The 22,660-nt window shown below is 43.3% G+C and overlaps 1 pseudogene; it reads left to right on the top strand.

Moving 5' to 3' along the window:
• The first annotated feature begins 12,247 nt into the window (after nucleotides 1–12,247).
• Nucleotides 12,248–19,421, top strand: LOC121459555 (annotated as a pseudogene).
• Nucleotides 19,422–22,660: the final 3,239 nt, after the last annotated feature.

Genomic DNA, 22,660 nt, shown 5'->3' with positions numbered 1-22,660 from the left:
TCAGAATTCTAATAATCCATAAGCCAAATCCAATCTTTACATGCAATACTCAATACTTAGGCTCAGGCAAAAATCTTTACTCTTTCCAAGGTCAACACAAGGAGTACCAAGAATTTCATGCTTGAAGCTGAAGAGAAAAAGAACCTCCAGTTTCTTGCACAAAGCAAGGCATTTTTTCCAGAGATCATGCACACAGTGACCAATCAGAAGTCACAAGGTCGGGTTTTGTCTAGAGAGTATCTTTCAAGTTTAGTGGTAAAGCAAACAGGAGGATCAGCAGCACAGCCAAAATACATTTGGAAATGTCATGGTTTAATTCCAGTGACACAATTGAAAAAGGCCTGCGTTTTCCACATTAAATGTTTCCCAACAATAACTTGTCTCTATGTTTCATTTCCTTTGTGTGATAGAAAGTTTCCATATATAAAAGTACTGAAAATTGGCAAATGTCCGGGACCAGTCTTTCTGACATCTGCAGTTCTCTTTCCAAGTGCACCCAAAGTTAGATACTTACAGCCTTGTCAGCTCCCTGTCTCCTCTAAGGAGAGGAGCCAAAGTCAAGACCAGCCACGTAGTCAATCTGTATGCTTAAAACCATGTCATTTCTATGAGTGTAACCTGAGAGCCACCTGGCTTTCAGAAAAAGAGCCTAAGACCACATGAATGTGACCACATAGATTTTATGGTTTTGGTTTTGGTTTGGTTTCTTTAGTGGTTCTCACTGTAATAGTACTAGTTGGCCCAGAATTTACCATAACAGACAAGGGTAGCCAGGATTCAAAGAATTGTTAGACTCTACTCTTCCTCTGGATTTTACAATTTTTTTCTGATAATTTTTTATTACTTTATAAATAATACCATTCAAAATTTCCACTTCTTCGCCTCCTCCCACTTCCGTTGCGCCCACACTAACCCTTCCCCACCCCTCCAGTCCTAAGAGAGGGCAGGATACCCTGCCCTGTGAGAAGTTCAAGGCCCTCCCCCTCCATCCAGGCTTAGAAAGGTATGTATCCAAATAGACTAGGATCCAAAAAAGCCAGAACATGCAGTAGAGACAAATCCCAGTGCCATTATCATTGGCTTCTCAGTCTACCTCAATTATCAGCCACATTCAGAGGGTCCAGTTTGATCCCATGCTCGTTCAGTCCCAGTCCAGCTGGATTTGGTGAGCTCCCATTAGTTCAGGCACACTGTCTCAGTGGGTGGACCAACCCTCATGGTCCTGACTTACTTGCTCATATTCTCCCTCCTTCTGCTCTTAAACTGGACCTTGGGAGCTCAGTCCAGTGTTCCCATGTGGGTCTCTGTCTCTGTCTCTATCTGTCACCAGACAAAGGTTCTATGGTTCAAGATAGTCATCAATCTGACTATGGGACAAGGCCAGTTCAAGCACTCTCTTCTCAACTGACAGGGCCCTAGCTGGGGTCGTCCCCATGGACACATGGAAACCCCTCTAGAGTCAAGCCTCTTGCCAACCCCACAATGATTCCTTTAATTAAGACATCTTCTTCTCTGCTCCCATATCCATCCTTCCTCCATCTCAACGATCCCACTCCCCCAAGCTATCCCCAACACTCCCCTCTTCTCACTTCTCTCTTCCCTTCTCCCCTTCCCCCCATCCCACCCCAACCCCATGCTCCCAACTTTTGCCTGGCAATCTTGTCTGCTTCCAATTTCCAGGAGGATCTATATATATTTTTCTTTGGTTTCACCTTATTACTTAGGTTCTCTAGGATCATGAACTATAGGCTCAATGCCCTTTGTTTATGGCTAGCATCCACTAATAAGTGAGTACATACCATATTCATATTTTTTGGTCTGAGTTATCTCACTTAGGATAGTGTTTTCAAATTTCCATACATTTGCATGCAAAATTCAAGATGTCATTGTTTTTACCGCTGAGTAGTACTCTTATGTGTAGATGTGCCACACTTTCTTTATCCATTCTTCCTTTGAGGGGCATCTAGGTTGTTTTCAGGATCTGGCTATTACAAATAATGCTGTTATGAACATAGTTGAACAAATGCTTTTGAAGTATGATTGGGCATCTCTTGGGTATATTCCCAAGAGTGGAATTGCTGGATCCTGAGGTAGGTTGACTCCCAGTTTCCTGAGAAACTGCCACACTGATTTCCAAAGTGGTTGCACAAGTTTGTATTCCCACCAGCAATAGATGAGTGTTCCCCTTACTCCACATCCTCTCCAGCATGGGTTATCATTGGTATTTTTGATTTTAGCCATTCTGACAGGTATAAGATGGTATCTCAAGGTTGTTTTGATTTGCATTTCCCTGATTGCTAAGGAGGTTGAGCATGACCTTAAGTGTCTTTTGGCCATTTGAACTCCTTCTGTTCAGTTCAGTGCCCCATTTTTTAAATTGGATTATTTAGAATTTTAATGTCTAGTTTCTTGACATTCTCTTGGATTCACCATTCTTTCTAAGTGCTTCATGGTTAGACTGAGAGAAGGCCAGAATACAGATGACATTGCCTAAGGTCAAGACAAAGAAAATTAAAACTTTGACTGCCAAGAGGACAATGAGCAATGCCAAAGATCAGAGTCTAAAATGCCAAAGCCCTAAAAGAAGACGGGAATCTCTGAAAAATGTAGCAAGAAAGACTCTTCAGTTTTGAACAGCAGGTAGCAGCTCAAAACACATCAAACAAGAAATGGCAACAGTCAGGAAGATGGATATCTGCATGAATTAGAATTATAAAGAGAAAAAGTATGCTGTAAGGGAGCCAGCCAACCTGGGCCCAGGACCAGCTTTGGATCTAGAAGAATTATTCCTGGTAAAAGCAGCAGCCGTACAAAATCGTGGTGTGAAAACATGGCATTGACCTGTCTGGGTCCATCACTGCACAAGAATGCACACGGGCTGGCGTCTGAGCAGCACAGCTTTCTAGGAAAGGGCTAGGCTTACTTTAATATTTTATTGAAAAACAATACACAGAGACCAAAAGTCAGAAAGAATAAATGATACTTAAAAAGCTATTTTAAAGTAGATATCCATATCCCAAGGATCCAAGATTGGTTCTCAGTCCTGACCTGAAAGGTTCACAGCTTCCTAAGTCTAGTTCCAAGGGATCTGTCTTCTTCTTCTGGCCTCCTTGGACAGAGGTGGTGCTCACAAACAACACATCTGCACCATGACACACCATAACCTGTGCTGATCACTTTTGAAGAACTCTGTGTCAGTCATAACTCCTTTCATCCCAACAAGAACAATCACTACCCTTTACCTAATCTGCTGTTTGTTTATGGTGTTGCCCCCCCCATGTGACTCCCTGGACACCACAGTTTGTAATTATTTTTCATCTCTTTTCATCTAAAAATTCCCTTCCATTCATTTTTCTTCCTGTCAATGCATCATTTCATGGTTGAAGTAATAAGGGTGGCGGGGTTGCGTTCCCAGAACCCCGGCCGCCTGCCCGGCTAGCTTATGCCCCAAAATAATTACACAGACACTGTATTCTTTTAAGCACTGCTTGGCCCTTTAGCTCTAGCACTTACAGGCTAATTCTCACATCCCGATCAACCCATCTCTAATAATCTGTAAGAACCGGTCTTACCGGGAAGATTCTAGCCTAGTCCATCCTGGGTCGGAGCTTCATGCCCGGAGCGGGGCATGGCGTCTCTCTCAGGCGTCTGCTCCCGAGAGAGCTGTGGAGTCTCTGAGCTCACTTCCTCTTCCTCCCAGCGTTCTGTTCTGTTTACTCCTCCCACCTATCCTCTAACCAATAAAATGGGCCAGGGCAGTTCCTTTATTAGCCAATGGCCTTCTTCCATCACATGGTGTCATTGTTTTTTACCATTGAGTAAAGTTACCATATTTCCTTATCCATTCTTCAGTTGAGGGGCATCTGGGTTGTTTCCATGTTCTAAATATTATGAATAATGCTGCTATGAACATATTTGAACAAATGTGCTTGTGGTATGATTGAGCATTCTTTGGGTATATGCCCAAGAATGATATAACTAGGTCTTGAGGTAGATTGATTGCCAATTTTCTGAGAAACCGAGGCTTATCTTATCAATATTTTTATTTAGAAATAATTTACAATATTATTATCAATTCTGCTAGTGTTTCTATCACTAAATTTTTTAATTGTTTCCATTGTAAATTCTATTATTGAAGGCTTTAAAAATATGTTATTTATTTCAAATCCCTGTGATGTTATAAATATGTATATAGGTATTCATGTATTAAATTTTTAAAAATTGTAAGGCCTTATAACTCTGAAGTTATTGTTTGGGAACACTCTTATATAGGTCTCATTTGCTCTTATGTGGTCTACAGACAAACAAGCAGACAACACACAGCTTCCCACAAAATGATGTAGGTCAAAAGAAACCTGTCTTAGCCAAAGGTAGTGGTTGTCACAGCTTTATCCCAGCACTTAGGAGACAGAGATAGGTGGATCTCTGTGAGTTCAAGACAAGCCTGGTCTAGAGAGGGGGTTCCAGGACAGACTCCAAAGCTACAGAGAAAGCATGTCTTGAAAAAAAGGAAGAAGAAAGGAAAAGGAAAAGGAAAGGAAAAGAAAAGAAAGGAAATAAACAAAGAAAAGAAAAGGACTTTGGGAGCTAGAGAGATGGCACAGAGGTTAAGAGCATTAGGTGCTCTTATAGAGGACCCAGGTTCAATTCCCAGCACCACATGGCAGCTCACAACTGTCTATAACTTCAGTTCCAGGAGATCTGACACCCTCACACAGATATACATGTAGGCAAAACACCAATGTACATAAAATAAAAATAAATTATTTTTTTAAAAAAAGAAAGAAAATAGCCTCTTTTACCTATTGATTATTTATGCTTGAAAGTGAGTCAATGCATCTATTAAACATGTGTTTGAACTATCGATGGATTTTTGTCCTGCATCATGCTTGACAGTCTATATTTGGATGCTTCTGGATTCATGACTCAGTGTCACATGGTTCCTTCTTTTCTAGGTTTTGGCAAACTAATGCCTGTAATCCAAGATAAATCAGTTTCATTTCACACTTTTTAGTAAGATCACAGAGGACAAACTACCATTTCACCAATAAGCAGATAACACCTACCCAGGGAGTTTTTTATTTGTGCTTTGCTTCATGCATGTGATGCAACAGTTATTGACATCCAGTATCTAAATATTAACTGACAGGGGTTTCAAAGTGGTGGTATTGGGGATACAGTTATTCAGTTGGAACTTATTTCTAGAAGAACATTTCCTTTAATACTACTGTTACATTTTTTAATGGCAGCTATGTGTAATTATACATATCAAAATAACTGTTTGGAAAACTCACAGACTCGGAGAATGATTCAGCACTCACGGGGCCTGTATGGATCTGCACCAGGTTCCCTGCAGGCACACTACTGCTTTCACTTTTATGGAACGCCTGAATCTGTGAACACGTGGGTCTCTGATTCTTGTGCCTGCTCCTGGGGCTCTTTTATTTTCTGTTGGCTTGGCTTGTTTAATTTTGATACGATAATTTTTATTTTATCTTAGTATGTTTTATTTTGTTATGTTTGTTATGTCTTAGAAGCCTATTCTTTTCTAGTGAAAGACAGAAAGGGAGTGGATCTGCATGGGCAAAGAGGTGGCGAGGAACTGGGAGGAGTAGAGGAAGGGGAAATGGTATTCAGGTTATATTGTGTAAGAAAAGAATCTATGTTTAATAAACGAGAAAAAATAAAAAATACTTAAGAAGTTTAAAAAATAACTACTCAGCTATTTCCCTTTACTTACCAGTTTAAAAGACAGTGAATTAAGTCAAACTCATGGGCAGAGGTCTATAATCCCTGCTAAGTAGGAGACGTGGATGAGAAGATTGTAAATTCAAAATCTTCTGGAGCTACAGCATCAGCCAAGGTTAGTCCAGGCAATTTCAGGACACTTTGTCTCAAAATGAAAAGCAACAAAGGCTCTTCCAACGGGGCAGAATTCAGTTCCCAGAACCCCACACCCAGCAGCTGACTCCTGTAACTCCTGTAACTCCGCTCATACACATAGACACATACATAGATACATCATATTAAATTTTAAATGTAAAAGAAAATAACTGAAAAGGGAAGTGAGGGTGTCTTCCCTGGAAGAAAACCCTCACCTATGCTCGTGAAGTCTTAAATTCAATCCCTAAACCACAAGGGGAAAAAGGAAATGAATTACACTTCCTCTGGAAACACCCAGAATCCCAACTTTAGCCAGAAGAAACTTCTTTGAGTGTGGTCCTAAGTGCTTCTGAAGTGGACACTAAAAATTTGTATAACTTCTTCATCAACCAATGTGACAAAACATTGCAATTACATCATGTTCATTCCATGCTCCAGACCTGAAATTGATCATTCCTTCAAAACACCTTTTAATGACCAAAAAAAAAAAAAAATCAACACCTCAATCCAGTATCGTGGGTACACAGTTCCATGAGTGTACACATGGAGATCAATGTGAACACACATATTTTTAAATTGAAAATAGGTTTATTTAATACAATATATTCTGATCATAGTTTCCCATACCATAACTCCTTCCATATCTTCCATATTTTTCCACCCATCCAAATCTATGCCCTTTCTTTCATGCTTCATTAGCATACAAACAGGCTTCTAAAAAATAATTATAATATAAAAGAGAAACAAACAAATCAGAATAAGAAGAAACAAACAGAAGAAAAAAACAAAAAAAGCACAAGAAACACATACATAGACACAGAGACATACAAGGTTTCTCACACAGAAATCCCATAAAAACACAACACTGGAAACTATAATATATACACAAAAGATCTGTAAGGAGAAATAAAATAAATATAGTGCCCACAAAAAGCATTATAAGACAAAGAATGTCCAAAAATGTCATTATGTTCATTTTGTGTTGGCCATCTCCCATTGTTCTTGAGGTATATCCTTAAGAGGGATCTGCATACTTGTCGAGATTCTGGTGAGACACCTAAGTTGGATACAGTTTCTGGATTAGGGATGATTTGTGTCTACCTCTCTCAGCACTGGCACTCCCATTCCGTTTGGACGTGTGCAGGTCCTACACATGCTGCCATAGTCTCTGTAAGCTCATGCATTTGTCAGTCCTGTATCTGTAATGCCTGTTTCCTGGGTGTCCTTATTCCTCTCTGACTCTTACAATCTTTCTGCCTCCTCTTCCTCAAGGTTCTTGAGCCTGGGGAGAGGGATCTGATGGAGGCATATCAATCTTTCTGTCTATTCTACCATAGAGCTGTGAAGGGAGAGATTGATGGAGATATCCCATTTAGAACTGAGTGTTCTAACGTCTCTCATACTCTGCACACTGTATTGTGTGTGTCTCTGTTTTGTTGGGGTCTAGCCTCAACAGAATTTGGACATTCCAGAGTAGAAGTGTGAGGATTAGAAATATTAAGCAAAAGGAAAAGAGATCTGAGAGGAATAAAAGACAGAAACACAGAACAGAACCAGGAAAGACATTCAGTGAACACTGAATTCTGAATCCACCTGGGATTATTTTTCATATGCTTATATACTTCACTCCAAAAGGAGCAGCTACTCCCTGGAACCTTCTGCCAATCTCCGTGAAGGAGCAGGAATAGACTTGAATTCTCAGATCTTTGGTCAAGGTGGAGTGGATTCATCTTAATATCCAAAACACCAAGATCTACATCTTAGGTCAGGATAACTTGTTTGGAGTAACACCTGTTGTCAGCATCTTTGAAGAATAAGCTCACACTCTCTGTTAGTCAAGGTGGAACAGACTCATAACTGGGCCCTGGCACAGTTTTTGTTCCCATCTACTGCAGGAGGAAGCTTCTCTGATGGTGGCTGAGTAAGATACTAATCTATGAGTATAGCAGAATGTTGTTAGTAGTCATTTTACGAATATTCCTTTAGCAGAATGTAGTATTTGATTTCCCCCAGATCCATGCAGGTTCTTGACTTAATAGGTTTATTTTGGCATTAAGTTCATTAAACCTCCCAGGGTTCAGAAAAAAAAAATCATATAGCAGGCAAAAATCTGACTAAAGGGGTAAAAACAAAATAAATTAACTCATGTAAGGAGGCCACCCAGCTAGCTTAGACCAGAAATAATCACACAGAAACTGTGTTAATTAAATCACTGCTTGGCCCATTAGCTCTAACTTCTTACTGGCTAACTCTTATATTAATTTAACCCGTTTCTATTAATCTGCATATCACCATGTGGCTATGGCTTAATAGGTAAAGTTCCCAATGTCTATCTCTAGCAGCTCCACGGCTTCTCTCTGACTCCACCTTCCTTCTACCTTGCTATAGGTCAAGCCAGTTTCTTTATTCATTAACCAATATAAGCAGCACATAGTCAGAAAGACCTTCCACTCCAACACAAATCTTTTTATCACGTCTCATTTATTCTTTATATTGCCTCTCTAATGGCCATACTGTTCCTCATTCTTTGCTATTCCTATTGTTCTCGCTGTGTTTGCTGTTCCCCTTCCCATGAGGTTTCCAGTCTTTATAATCCACACAGACTATGGTCTCAACATGCAGCTCAGAATCATTAAAAAAAAAAAAAAAAAAAGGTAGGACCCAGCAAGGCAGTACTCCAGAAAAAAGTGACACTACCCAGGAAAGGTAACATCCAAGCAGAAATACCTGACATTCCAGAACATTAGATAAGATCACTAGACATCACTGAACCCTGGACTCACCCACTCCCTTCACCCCAATCTCTTTTGTGATAACCAGCTTTAGGGATGCCCAGACCTATTTGTCAGTAAGGGCAGGCACGCTGTCTTCCTATCTTTAGAAATTCCTACATGGTCTGTTAGCAAAGGCAATTGTGGAAGATTGACTTTATGCAGATCTGATTATTAGAACAAAGAGTGAATGTTATTGCTCTAAGGCCCATGGAAGGTTATTCTGCTGCCTGTACAGGAGGAAGTTACACTGCTGAGGTACTTTGGGAATGAATCCCATTTTGAAGGTGGTTTCTAAAGAACTGACTGTCCAAAAGACAAGTTCTCCATATGGAGTGTATACTCCTGATGATCTGTCTATAATAAAGTTCTCCATATGGAGTGTATACTCCTGATGATCTGTCTATAATCAAGTTCTCCATATGGAGTATATACTCCTGATGATCTGTCTATATGTTCTCCATATGGAGTATATACTCCTGATGATCTGTCTATAATCAAGTTCTCCATATGGAGTATATACTCCTGATGATCTGTCTATTTTTCTCTCAACTGTACATTTATCATATAATACTTGTGGGCTCCAACATTGACTAAACAGTACAGTGTCTGGTATGGAGTCCATCTCATTGAGTGGACCTTACATCCAATAAGATATTGGTTGGCTAATCCCACAGGCTTTCTGATACTATTCTAACAATGGGTCTTTCAGGCAAGTTCTCACTGCAAATCAAAGGGTTTGTGGCTCTATTGCTGTTTACTTTTATCCTCAGATAACATGCAGAGTTCCTTCCAGTACCATGAACACTGGTCAGTAGGAGTGAAGGCTCTAGATAGACAACAGCTCAACTTTCTGTACTCAACGAATTATGTAGGTATTGTCTTTAGCAATAGGCTGTACCATTAGTTCACATACATATTCTATAAGATTAAAATACTTTATGAGAAGATGCTATGATGAAACCCAATATTAATTAAAAAATACTTCATAAATTCATATTAATATTTCCAATTCATTTCAAGGAAATTTCGTGTCTTTTTTTAGTGTACCTTATTTTGCCATTTATTTTCACATCTTTTTTAATATGGGTCCACCATATAAGAGAAAACTTGAGGTATTTGTTGATTTGTCTCTGTTAAAGTCATTCACATCCAGAATCCTGGTCCACAAGGACACAGGAAATGATGCAGAAGCTACTGTCGCCTGTTCAGTATATTCAGAATATACACATAACAGTTAAAAATCACACTATCAATACTGCTGCCTCCATACTCAGAACAGCATGTACCCCTGGCATCCATACATTCAAAGAGTCTAGAATGTTCAGCTCCCCTGGAGCTGCCTCAGTGCAGATCCCACCCTGAGAAAGCTGCTCAGACTCTGCCCTGAGAATGCCCTCCAAATGATGACCCCTCCACAGAGATGCTCAAGACCATTCCCACAGGGTATTTAAACTGCCCCCTGAGAACAAACACATGGTCTCCTCAACTTTCCTTTGGGACACCCAGGAATGCTGTGTTCAAAATAAACCTGGATTTATTGATTCGGTTTGACTGGCTTATTATATCAGTGGTGGCAGATTCCTAGTAAAGAGGAATTTAAACTTAACATTCCCTAATTGTCCTAGCTCTGCCTCTACATTGAATCTACAACCATCTCATGCTATTCTTACCTTTTGAGCTTTTCTTTCATTTCACTTCCATATGTCACTACTTTTAATGAGCACCTGATCTGTCCTTGTATTTGTTCTCTCTTCCTCTCTACCTCCCTCTCTCTTCTGCCTGCCTTCCTATTTTTGTTATCTTGTCTGAATCTCTTCCTCTATCAGATTTCTTAGTAATATCACATTAATAGTCATTATCTGCATCTTGTTTTGGTTTTGGTTTGGGTTTTTTAAGACAAGGTTTCTCTGTGTAGCCTTGATTGTCCTGGAACTGACTCTGTAGACCAAGTTGGCCTCAAACTCACAGATATCCACCTGACTCTGCCTCATGAATGATGGGATCAAAGGTTTGCACCACCACCACCTGGATCTCATATGTATCTTTTATATATTAATTTTCCTTTAGGTTGCTTATTAGTTTTGCCTAATAGACCAAAGGCTTATTATTTTATTTTAAAGTTCAGCAACTCTTTATACTGTATCTTGGTGTTGGTCACTCTAGATTTATTTCCTCAAGTCAATGAGAATGTCATTCAGTTTGTAGCTTTGGATCACTTTTTTTACTCCAGGCTGGCCTTGAACTCACAAAGATCTGCCTGTCTCTGCTGCCCGAGTGCTGAGCTTTCGATCATTTTAATTGATTAATTTGGTTCTAATATAATTTTATACAGGTACATAAAGTATTTTGATTACCTCTACACAATCCTTCTCTTGGCTCCCTCCATGTCTATCCAGCACCACAATCATCATCCTACCCAGTCCCCTTCCCAGATCCATAATCTCAGGTTTTGTTTTAAAATCCATTTAATTTAGCATGGAGCATCTGGACATTGGATAGAAACTATCCACTGGAATGCAGCGGTATCACCAGTGGGTACATGACTCCCCTATCAGCAGCAAACAGCACAGCCCCCAGAGTCCCTCCACTATTCAAATCTGGGTATTGAGTGGGCCCATTCTTGTACAAATGTACTGTAATTAGGGAAATGTTTCTAGAAGTTGGTTTTCACCAATAACCCCTAGTATAATAGAAACAGTCATTAAAACTCTACCAAGAAAAAAAAAGCCTAGGACCAGATGATTTTAGGGCAGAGCTAACACAAAATATTCCTCAAATTTATTCAGAAAATAGAAACAGAAGGAACATGGCCCAATTCAGTTTTGAGGTCATAGTCACCCTGATACCAAAACCATATATAGACCCAACAAAGAAAGAGAATTATAGAACCAGTTTCCCTTATGAACATAGAGACAAAAATATTCAATAAAATACTTGCAAACAAAATCCAATAACATGTCAAAAAATGATCAAGTAGGTTTCATCACACTGACAAAATCCAAGCCCCTTTGTGATAATCGTCCTGGAGAGATCAGGGATACAAGGGACATACATAAACATAATAAAGGCAATTTACAGAAGGCCTATAGCCAGCATCAAATTAAATGGAGAGAAACCCAAAATTATTCCAAAAAAAATCAAGAACAAACAAGGCTGTCCATCTTCTCTTTATCTAGTCAATACAGTACTTGAAGTTCTAGCTAGAGCAAAGACAATTAAAAATCAAGGGAATACAAATTGGAATGGAAGAAGCCAAATTATCTTTATTTATAGATAATTTGACAGTATACATAAATGACCCTAAAATTTCTACCAGGGAACTCCAACAGATAATAAACACCTTTACAAAGTGACTGGATACAATATCAACTTAAAAAAAATCAGTTGCCCTCCTATGTACAAATGACAAATAGACTGTGTGCCATGTTGCCTTAATACCCATGAGAAGGGAAAGGGGAGGGGATCTGGGGCAGAAAGGAGATGGGGGGAGGGGAGGAGAAGAGGGAAAGGAAACTGCTATCAGGATATAATAGATGAGGGAAGAATAAACAAAAAAGAAAAAAGAAATTCGGGAGACAATACCTTTCACAATGGCCTCAAATAATATAAAGTATCTTGTGGTGACTCTAGCCAAGTAAGTGAAAGACTTGAATGACAAAAACTTCAAGGATTTGAAGAAAGAAATTGAAGACGATATGAGTTGATGGAAAGATCTCCCATGCTCATGGACTGGTAGGATTAATAGAGTAAAAATGGCCATCTTGCCAAAAGCAATTTACAGATTCAATGAAATCCTCATCAAAATTCCAATACAATTCTTTATAGACCTTGTAAGGACAACTCTCAACTTCATATGGAAAAACAAAAAGTCTAGGATACCTAAAACAATCCAGAACTATAAAAGAACTGCTGAAGGTGTCACCATCCCTGGTCTCAAAGTACTATAGAACTTTAGTAGTAAAAGCCACATGGTATTGCCGTAAAACACAGACGGGTGAATAAATGAAATGGTATTGAAGACACAAACATAAGTTCATCCATCTATTGACAACTGATTTTTGATAAAGAAGCCAGAAATACACAATAAAAAAAAAGAAAATATCTTCAACAAATGGTGGTCATCTAATTGGATGTTTGCATATAGAAGAATGCAAACGATCCTTATTACCCTGAACAAAACTCAAGTCCAAGTGGATCAAAACAGTGGATAAAACCAGATACACTGAATCTGATAGAAGACAAAGTGGTGAATAGCTTTAAACACATTGACACAAAAGCTAACAGAACACCAATAGCACAGACACTTAGATCAACAATTAATAAATGGAACCTCATGAAACTGAAAAGCTTCATAAGTCAGATGACACCAAGCAGCAGCCTACAGAATGGGAAAATATCGTGGGAACTCATTCAACCAATAGCCTATAAGATACCATCCCACTTAGGCATGGTCTCTTTTACTATAAATGCTGACATAAAACTCACCAGGCAGCTCCTCTCTCCTCCCCTCTCTCCCCTCTCCCACCCCATACCCCTCCCCTCTCTCTCTCCTCTTCCCCCCTCCCCCTCTCCCTTTCCCTCTCCCCTCCCCTCCCCTCCTCCCTCTCCTCCTCCTCCTCCTCCTCCTCCTCTTCTCCCCCTCCGTCCCTCCCTCCGTCTCTCTCTCTCTCTCTCTCTCTCTCTCTCTCTCTCTCTCTCTCTCTCTCTCCCCAGTCCACTGGCAGGGAAGGCGCTGGGGCGGCGACAGGACAGCCCCCTCCGCTGGGTAACTGCGGGGCGCAGGCTCCGCGCCACCCGCCTCCCCCACCCCCGGGAAGTGACATTTTGCTCTTTGGCACTGGCCGGTTGCCCAGGGCAGGGAGGCGGCGGCTGGCAGGGAGGAGCCCCGAGCCGGCTCCGCTGCCGTCGCCGCCCGCCCTGCTGGTGCGGCCAAATTCGCGCCCTTCCTGGCTTGTATTCCCGGGCGGTCTCAGGCCTCTCCGGCCCCGTGAGAGTGCCCCGGCAGGCTCCGAACCCGGTATCCCCGGGTAGGGGGTGGGGACACCACGGCCGAGGCAGCCGGCTTCATTTGTGATCCGAGAGCCTGGTGCCAGCGAGAGCTGGATTTTCCGATCTGGTTGGCTTGGGCCCCGTGGAGCCGGGTTGATACCGTACCTCATCTCCCAGCCCTAGGCCGTCGGATGCCCAGAACCTGTAGGCCGCACTGTGGACTTATTCTTAACCGAGAGGGTGCTGGGGGGACCCTGATGTGGCACCAAATGAAATAAACAAAGCTTCTCAGCCCACAGCCCCCCCACCAGCCAGGTCCCCTGGACTCCCACAGCCAGCGTTTCTCCCGGGGCAGACTGCCCCGGTGGGCTTTAGCACGCCACAAATGAACACGCCTTCTCAGCCTGCCAACACTTCTACCCTAGCCGGGCCCAGCCCCCAGATCAGTGCAGCCTCCCTGCCCGTCCTGGCCCAGCTACCCATGTCCACCCTGCTGGATCCCAAGTAATGATGACCCCTTCCCAGATCTCCTATTCAGCCTCCCAAGGAGCCTATTATATCCCTGGACAGGGGCGTTCCGCATATGTTGTCCCAACAACAGTACCCTGTGCAGCCAGGGACTCCAGGCTTCTATCCGGGTGCAAGCCCTACCGAGTTTGGGGCCTATCTGGTGCCTATTATCCAGGCCAAGGTGTGCAGCAGTTTCCTGCTGGTGTGGCTCCTGCCCCAGTTCTGATGAACCAGCCGCCCCAGATTGCCCCTAAGAAGGACTGGAAAACTATCCAAATTCGAGAACCAAACCAAGCGCGGAAGGATAGCACAGAAGAGATCATGTCCACACTTACTCCTCCCCAGATGGAAGGCGCCCTGTTGCCTCAGCCCAATGGGGAGTCGCCTTGGGTTGCTGTCATTACCCGGCCAGATAAGCAGCTATTGGGGGCAGCAGGACTGCCTGGCCCAGAGCATAGCCCTGGCACAGAATCTCTCTCTACCTTCATCACTTTCTCCAACCTCATCACCACCCCCAATTTTGGAGCCAGGGTCTGAGTCTAATCTTGGAGTCCTCTCTATTCCTGGGGACACTATGACAACGGGGATGATACAAATGTCTGTAGAAGAATCGCCCCTCATCTCTTGTGAAACTGGGGAGCCATATTGCCTCTCTCCAGAACCCACTCTTGCTGAACCCATACTGGAAGTAGAAGTGACACTCAGCAAACCCATTCCAGAATCTGAGTTCTCTTCCAGTCCTCTCCAGGTTTCCGCGTCCCTGGCACTTCACAGGGCGGAAACTCATGAGCCCACTGGCATGGTCCCATCCAAGGATCTGGAACCAGAGGTGGAATCAAGCACAGAGCCAGCTTCTCCCCCCTCTTTTAGTTTGTGCATCTGAATCACCTGTGCCCATTGCTCCAACTGCCCAGCCTGAGGAACTGCTCAATGGAGCCCCCTCACCACCACCAGCTGTGGACCTAAGCTGTGACCCAGTCAGTGAGCCAGAAGAACAGGTCAAGGAGGTTTCATCCATGGCACCAGCCACCACTCTCTCTGCCACTCCACCTGTGGCTCCTTCAGATACTTCTCCTGCTCAGGAGGAAGAAGTAGAGGAAGAAGAAGATGGCGGGGAAGCTACGAGCTGAGGAACTCCCCCTTGACGGCACTCCTGTCCCTGCCCAGTTGTCTCAAAAATTTAGAGGTGGCAGAAGCCACCCAAGTGGCAGTATCTGTGACAAAGAGGAGGCAGAAAATTAAAGAGATAAATAAGAAGGAGGCTGTGGTGACCTTCTAGAGGCCTTCAAGGAGGTGGACCAGCAGTACCAGAGGTAGAGAATCAGCCTCCCACAAGCATCAACCCAAGCCCAGAGTCTGAGGGCAGCACTGTGCCCCACAGCCTGAGGAAGCAGATGGAACCTGAGACTCTAAGGAAGACAAAGTCCACAATGCTGAGAACGTCCGGCCTAGGGAGCAGAAGTACAAGTACAAGTCGGATCAGTGGAAGCCTCTGAACCTTCAAAGAAAGAAGCGTTATGACAGGGAATTCCTGCTCGGCTCTCAATTCATCTTTGCCAGTATGCAGAAACCAGAAGGACTGCCCCATATCACCGATGTGGTACTGGACAAGGCCAATAAAACACCACTTCGGCAGCTGGATCCCTCCAGGCTACCTGGCATAAACTACAGCCCACATTTCACTCCATCTTTTGCCAATCTTGGCTGACCAACCCTCAACAACCATGGGCCCCCAAGGGGTGGGCCAGGTGGGGAGCTATCCCGAGGGTCACAGTCACTCTCAGCAGGGCCCACGAAAGGAAACACACAAGATCATTTCCTCAGTCATAATGACTGAAGACATAAAACTGAACAAAGCAGAGAAGGCTTGGAAACCCAGTTCAAAAGGACTGCAGCTGATAAAGATTGAGAGGAAGAGGATGCTGACAGAAGCAAAATCCAGAAACTGTTTCACAGGGTGTGCTCCATCCTGAACAAGCTAACACCCCAGATGTTCCAGCAGCTGATGGAGCAGGTGACACAGCTGGCCATTCACATGAGGAATACCTCAAAGGAGTTGTTGACATCATCAGTGAGAAAGCCATTTCAGAGCCCAACTTCTCTGTGGCTTATGCCAACATGTGCCACTGCCTCATGGCACTGAAAGTGCCCACTACAGAAAAGCCAACAGTAACTGTGAATTTTTGAAAACTGTTGTTAAATCAATGACAGAAGGAATTTGAGAAAGACAAAGATGATGATGTTTTTGAAAAAATAAAAAGAGATGGATGAAGCTGCTACAGCAAAAGAACGGGGTCGCCTGAAAGAAGAACTAGAAGAAGCCCGGGACATAGCTCAGCAATGCTATTTAGGGAATATCAAGTTCATTGGAGAGTTATTCAAGCTGAAGATGTTAACAGAAACAATAATGCATGATTGTGTGGTCAAACTACTTAAGAACCATGATGAAGAGTCCCTGGAATGCCTCTGCCACCTCCTCACCACTATTGGCAAAGACCTGGACTTTGCAAAAGCCAAGCCTCGAATGAATCAGTAATTCAACCAAATGGAAAAAGTTATTAAAGAAAAGAAGACCTCATCTTGTATCTGTTTTATGCTGCAGGATGTACTGGATCTGCAGCAGAGCAATTGGGTGTCAGGGTCCCAAGACTGTTGATCAGATCCACAAGGAAGCTAAGCCGGAAGAACACTGAGAACATATCAAAGTGCAGCAGCTCCAGGCCGAGGGCAGCGACAAGTGTCGGGGTGTGGTGTGGGACAATTGTATTCTAAATAAACGCTGATTGGTCAGTAGCCAGGCATGAAGTATAGGCAGGACAACCAGACAGGAGGTAGAGGCAGGTCAATGAGAACAGGAGTATTCTGGGAAGAAGGAAGCTCTTTCTGCAGTAGTGAGCCCACCACAGAAGAAGCAAGAAGTGATTGCCTTGCTGAAAAAGATTCCAAGCCATGTGACTAGCATAGGCGAGAATAATGGGCTAATAAAAGTTATAAGAGTTAATAAGAAGCCTGAGCTAATGGGCCAATCAATTTATAGTTAATGTAGGCCTCTGTGTGATTTTTTTGGGACTTAACGACTGTGGGAACCGGGAGGACAGAAAACTCAGTCAAAAGGGGTGGCCCTCCAGGCCCGCCCATCAGCCGTGGCCTTCCACTTGTGGGTGATCATGGCTGGAATACTGTCCCCATCAGCAAAGGCAGCCATCCCATTGACACCTCATGGCTCACCAAGATCACAAAACCTGGTTCCATTGATTCTAACAAGCAACTCTTTGCACCAGGAGAGCGACTGTGTTGGTGCAAGGGCAGCAGTGGGGGCTCAGGGACCAAGCCCTCAGACACAGCATCAGAAGCCACTCGTCTAGCTAATAGTACCTTGAATCACTTTTCTGCTCTTCAACAAGCATTACCTACAGAAAACACAGATAACAGGCATGTTGTACAGAGGAGTAGCTTAAGCCGGGAACGAGGTAAGAAAGCTGGGGACAGGAAGACCGACTAGAGAGGAGTGAATGGGAAGGTGGCCATGGGAACAGACTTGATTGTTCCAGAACACCAGCCACCAAGCAAAGTTTTAGCAAGGAAGTGGAGGAGCAGAGTAGAGCAGCCTTCCCAGCCCAAGGGACTGCACAAGGCAGCTAGCCTCACAGAGGATCGTGGTCGGGATCCTGTAAAGCAGGAAGCCACTCTCCCACCAGTGAGCCCTCCAAAGGCTGCACTCTCTGAGGATGAGGTGGAGAAGAAATCCAAGGCCATGATTGAGGAATCTCTCCATCTCAATGACATTTACACAATGGAATATTACTCAGATGTGTTGAAACAAGGACGGCGGGCTGCGTCCCCGGCACCCGGCCGCCCCCACTGCTAGCTTTATCCGAAATAATTACACAGAAACTGTATTCTTTTAAACACCACTTGGCCCATTATATCTAGCCTTTTCTCGGCTAACTCTCACACCTGGACTAGCCCATTTCTAATAATGTATGTAGCCCACGAGCTGGCTTACCAGGAATGATCTTAACCTGCATCTGTCTGGAGTGGGAGAACCATGGCGACTCCCTGACTCAGCTTCTTTTTCCCAGCATTCTGTTCTGTTTACTCCACCCACCTAAGGGTGGGCCTATCAAATGGGCCTAGCAGTTTCTTTATTGCTTAATCAATGAAATCAACAGATTGATATATGACACTCCCACATCACAGATGTGAAAAAATGACATCATGAAATTTACAGGAAAGTAGAGAGAACAAGAAAAAAAATCATCCTTCATGAGGTAAGCCATACCCATTCAGTTATATGTGAACATTAGCCATTAAAGAAATGATAACCAACCTATAATATTTAGCTACTGAGAGGTTAGAGGAATGTACTAGGGGGACACATGGATCTCCTGGGAATAGGGAAATAGAATAGACTTAACGGTGGACTAAACATGGGGGGACAGAGAGGGGAGAATCAAGCAGGGAGAGGAGATATGGTTGAAAAGTGGATATGGGGAGAGATGGCTGTGATTGAGGGGAAATGGAGGATGATATGGGAACCTAGTGCAGTGAAAATTTCTTACAATATATGAAAGTGATCCTAATCAGGTCTCCTGATAACAGGAGATAGAGTCTCATCTGGCCATTTCTTGTCACCATTTGAGGCTTCTGGTACCAGGACTGGGTTACATTCAACTAAGTTGTTGGCCAAGGGAGTCCTGTGGAAATATCCAAACAACCCAGGCTGTTGCTAAGACAATGGGTTGTTCCCTACAAGCTGACATCAGGGCCCTATTGCTGAGGACAATATCCACACAACTCACTGAACATGAAGTCAAGCTGGCACCTATATGGAGCCTTCACCCCTCAAGTTCTAGTGTCTTTGGTATGGAAAAGTATTCTACAAGCCACCAAAGGAGAAATGTGGACACCAACCCAGCTATCTTTGTCTTACAATCTGTTCTACCTGCAAAATATGTGAGGGCAATAATGGCACAGAACTTGTGGGACTAGGCAACCAATATCTGATTTGACTTAAGGGCTCATTCTAAGAGAAGGAACCCATACCTGATAGACTTGGGTAACCAAGAGCCAGAGACTAGACAACCCAGTGACCTAGGGTAAAACCAAACACTACTGGTCTAAAAAAATAATAATCAACAAAATGACTCCTAATGATTTTCTGCTGTACTCACAGATTTGTGCCTTATTCAGTCATCACCGGAAAAGCTTCCTCCTGCAGCAGATGGGAACAGATACAGAGACAACAGCCAGACCTTGCATTGAGAGAGAGTCTCATCAAAACCATCCCCTCAGAGCTCAGGGAACCTTACAGAAGAGGAGGCAAGAAAAATGTAAGAGCCAGAAGGATGGAAGACACCAGGAGAGCAAGGGCCTTTGAATCAACTAAGCAAGGCTCACTTGAATTCACAGAGACTGAAACAGCAAGTGCCTGGGTCTGCACCAGATCCTGTATATATATATAGCATAGTTTTCAGATTAGTCTTTTTATGGGGCTCATGAGTGTATAAATGAGTGAGTCTCTGATTCTTGAGCTTTCTCTTGGGCTCTTTTCCTTCTATTTAGTTGCCTGGTCCATCCTCAATATAATAATTTTTGCTTATCTTATTATATTTTATTTGTTGTGATTAAAAAAGTCCTTAGACTAACTTAATTATATGATTTACAGAATAGATTTACAATTGATCCACTCTGAAAAAAAAGATTAGTTGTGAAGATGTTGTTAAAAATGGAACTTGTGTAGTCTAGACACATGCAGTAAGAAGTGCTTGATAGAAAAGTCCCCCCCTTTCAGCAACATCCATATGTAACCAACAGCACAAATGACACCTGTTCTGTAGCTGTAGACCGCCTTGCGGGTCACTCATTCTAGGGGTTGTGACCCGCCGGGGTCCAGGAGAGGCGCTATCTGGAAGATATGAGCGGAGAGAGAGGAAGAAGGCCATGCTAGGTTTGTCAGAGCCTCCCTTTATTAGAGACAGGGTTACAGCTTATATAGAATAAGGAATCTGGGGGGGGGGGGGGGGCCAGGGCACAGGGGCCTGAGCTCTTGCCAGGTGGTTCACCTTGGTCACATAGGCCAGGAGGTTACAAAAGGTCAGGTCACGGTTCCTCGGCCAGGAAGTCACAAGTTGACAAACCTAGTTCTCTAGATAATTGGAGTGTGGGGCGGGTTCTGCTAACAGATAGCTCTCTATTAACAAATAATTGGGCATGGGGTAAGCTCTGTCAATAGAACAGTTCTCAATACAATTGGGGGTGTGGGGTTCTCTGCAGACTCCCCAGGGCGATGGTTCCTGTAATAATTTTTAGGGGGAAATGGCTCCTAACATGTAGCCTGCACTGAAATAGATCACAGCACCATGGGTTGACAGCAGATAACAGACAGTAACTGGGTGGCAGTTGTATAGCTTGGTCTTTTGTGGGACCCTAACAGTGGGACCAGGACCTGTCCTGATGCATGAGTTGGCTCTTTGGAACCTATCCCCTATGGTGGAATGCCTTGCTCAGGCTTAAAGCAAGGGGGAGGAGTTTGGTCCTGCCTCAACAAACCATGCTTTGTTCACTCCCATGGAAGGCTTTACCCCTTCTGAATGGAGACTGAGTGAGTGGATTGAAGAAGGATAAATGGGAGGTGAGGGGAGGGAACAAGAGGAGAGGAGGGAAGGGGAACAGTGATTGGTATGTAAAATAAATAAAATTTTAAAAAAGAAATATTTTAAATATTTTTATCTCTCTGTCTATGTGTATGTGTAAAGATACGTTCATGTTCCTGTAGAGACTAGAGGTTAAAATCCAATATCTTGCTCTGCATTTTATTTTCAGAAAGGGTCTCTCACCGAAACTCACTGTTTTAGACAGGCTGGCTGGCTGGCAAGCTCTAGGGATCCTTCTTTCTCTTTATAACTGAGTCATTTCCCAGCTCCTCAGAGTAGTTTCTGTAACCACACAGAACTCTCTCTTTTGTTGTCATCCTATAATGTTAAATGGAGAGATGGCTTCATTATTAAGAGCACCTGCTGCTCTGGTAGACCACCCAGGTTAAGTTCCCAGAACTCACATTGCAGCTCACAATCACTTGGATCCAAGAGATCCAATATCCTCTTCTGGCTTCTACAGGTACTGCAAGCATGCGGTAATCATATATACATGCACATGCAGGCCAAACAATCATACACATATTTTCTTTTAATTTTAAAAGAAATACTTGGCAGCTTGCTTCTTGAGACTTGCTGGCTCTGCCCTTTCCCTACTTTTACACTTTTTTCCCTATTTCTCTTCTCTCTTGTCCCTTCTCTGCTTAGTTCTCAGCCTATCCCCAAGGATTCTGCTCCCAAGTAAGTACCATGGCAGTCTGGATCTATAGTTACTGTTGGCATTCGGGCATATCTGGCCTGCCCCTTGGAGACCAGGCAGAGTGTGTCACCCCTGAACTTGCATGCCCAGTACGCAGAGAGTACCTTGGTCTCTGTGCACATGTGCTGAGCCTATCCCTTTAAAAGGTGGAATACTGCCTGCTTTCTCTCTTTTTCATCTTCTCTCTCACACTCTCTCTTTCTCTCATCACTCTCTCACTCTCTCTCTCTCTCTCTTCCCATGAGACCACACTGAGCCTCTTTCTCTCTCTGCTCTCCTCCTCCCTTCCCCAATAAAATCCTGTACCCAAGTAAGTACTGTCTACCTGGTGTCTCTCTCTCACTCACCAGGGGGTCTCTTAGCTCCAACCTGCCAAGGCTGCATCCCACTGTTTTTAAAATTATAACAGTTACTAGGCTCAGCTGTTCATGCCTGTCCCTTCTGACCTCACAGCATGTCCTGCACCCCAAACTAACTAAGGAAAGCTCCTCTGACTTCAGCTGGGTTTTCATGCTCGTGTGCATTGTTTTCTGAGCAGCATTTGCTGGGGATTTTAGGGTTGACTTCTGAGTCTTACGTCACCTGGTGGTTTATCTTCCTATCTGGGTATTGTTGTCTAGTTCTCTTCTAAATACTATCCACAAGTTTGGGACTTTACTAACTGTTTGGTTTAATCTTTAAAAAAGCCACTCTGCCAATGCAGATTAGACCAAATTAAAATGCCCGTGTTTAATAAATGTGACACTCTTAAGTGGACTGAGACAGCATGGTGGGTGAAGGAGCCCATGCAAACCCAAAACCACGTGTTCCTTTTTCCAAAGTGAGCCTAAATAGCCTGTGGGAATAGTTCTGACCCTCCCCAGGGAGGGGTCAGCGCTTGACAGGCTGGGAGTTGATTAAAATCATCCTTAAAGTGTCCTCTGTCTTCTTCCACAAACCCATAAGAACCCACATCCAGGTTGAGGATTCAGAGTTCATTATAAAAGTAATGACTTGACCAAAATTTTCTAAGTGAAAGTGAGATTTCCCTTGTAGAATGGGTGTGGGTTCATGTGAGTTGGTGGAAGAACACAGAGAGCACTTTAAGGATGATTTTAGCCTATCTAGCAGCAGGGGGACTCAGCCTCTCAGAGAGAGGAGATACCCTC

Source organism: Microtus oregoni, unplaced genomic scaffold (assembly GCF_018167655.1).
Source record: "Microtus oregoni isolate MIOR12 unplaced genomic scaffold, Mior012 000019F_ref0000042, whole genome shotgun sequence".
NCBI lineage: Eukaryota > Metazoa > Chordata > Mammalia > Rodentia > Cricetidae > Microtus > Microtus oregoni.
Note: the sequence above shows the minus strand (reverse complement) of the source record. Positions and strands in the feature narration are given on the sequence as shown.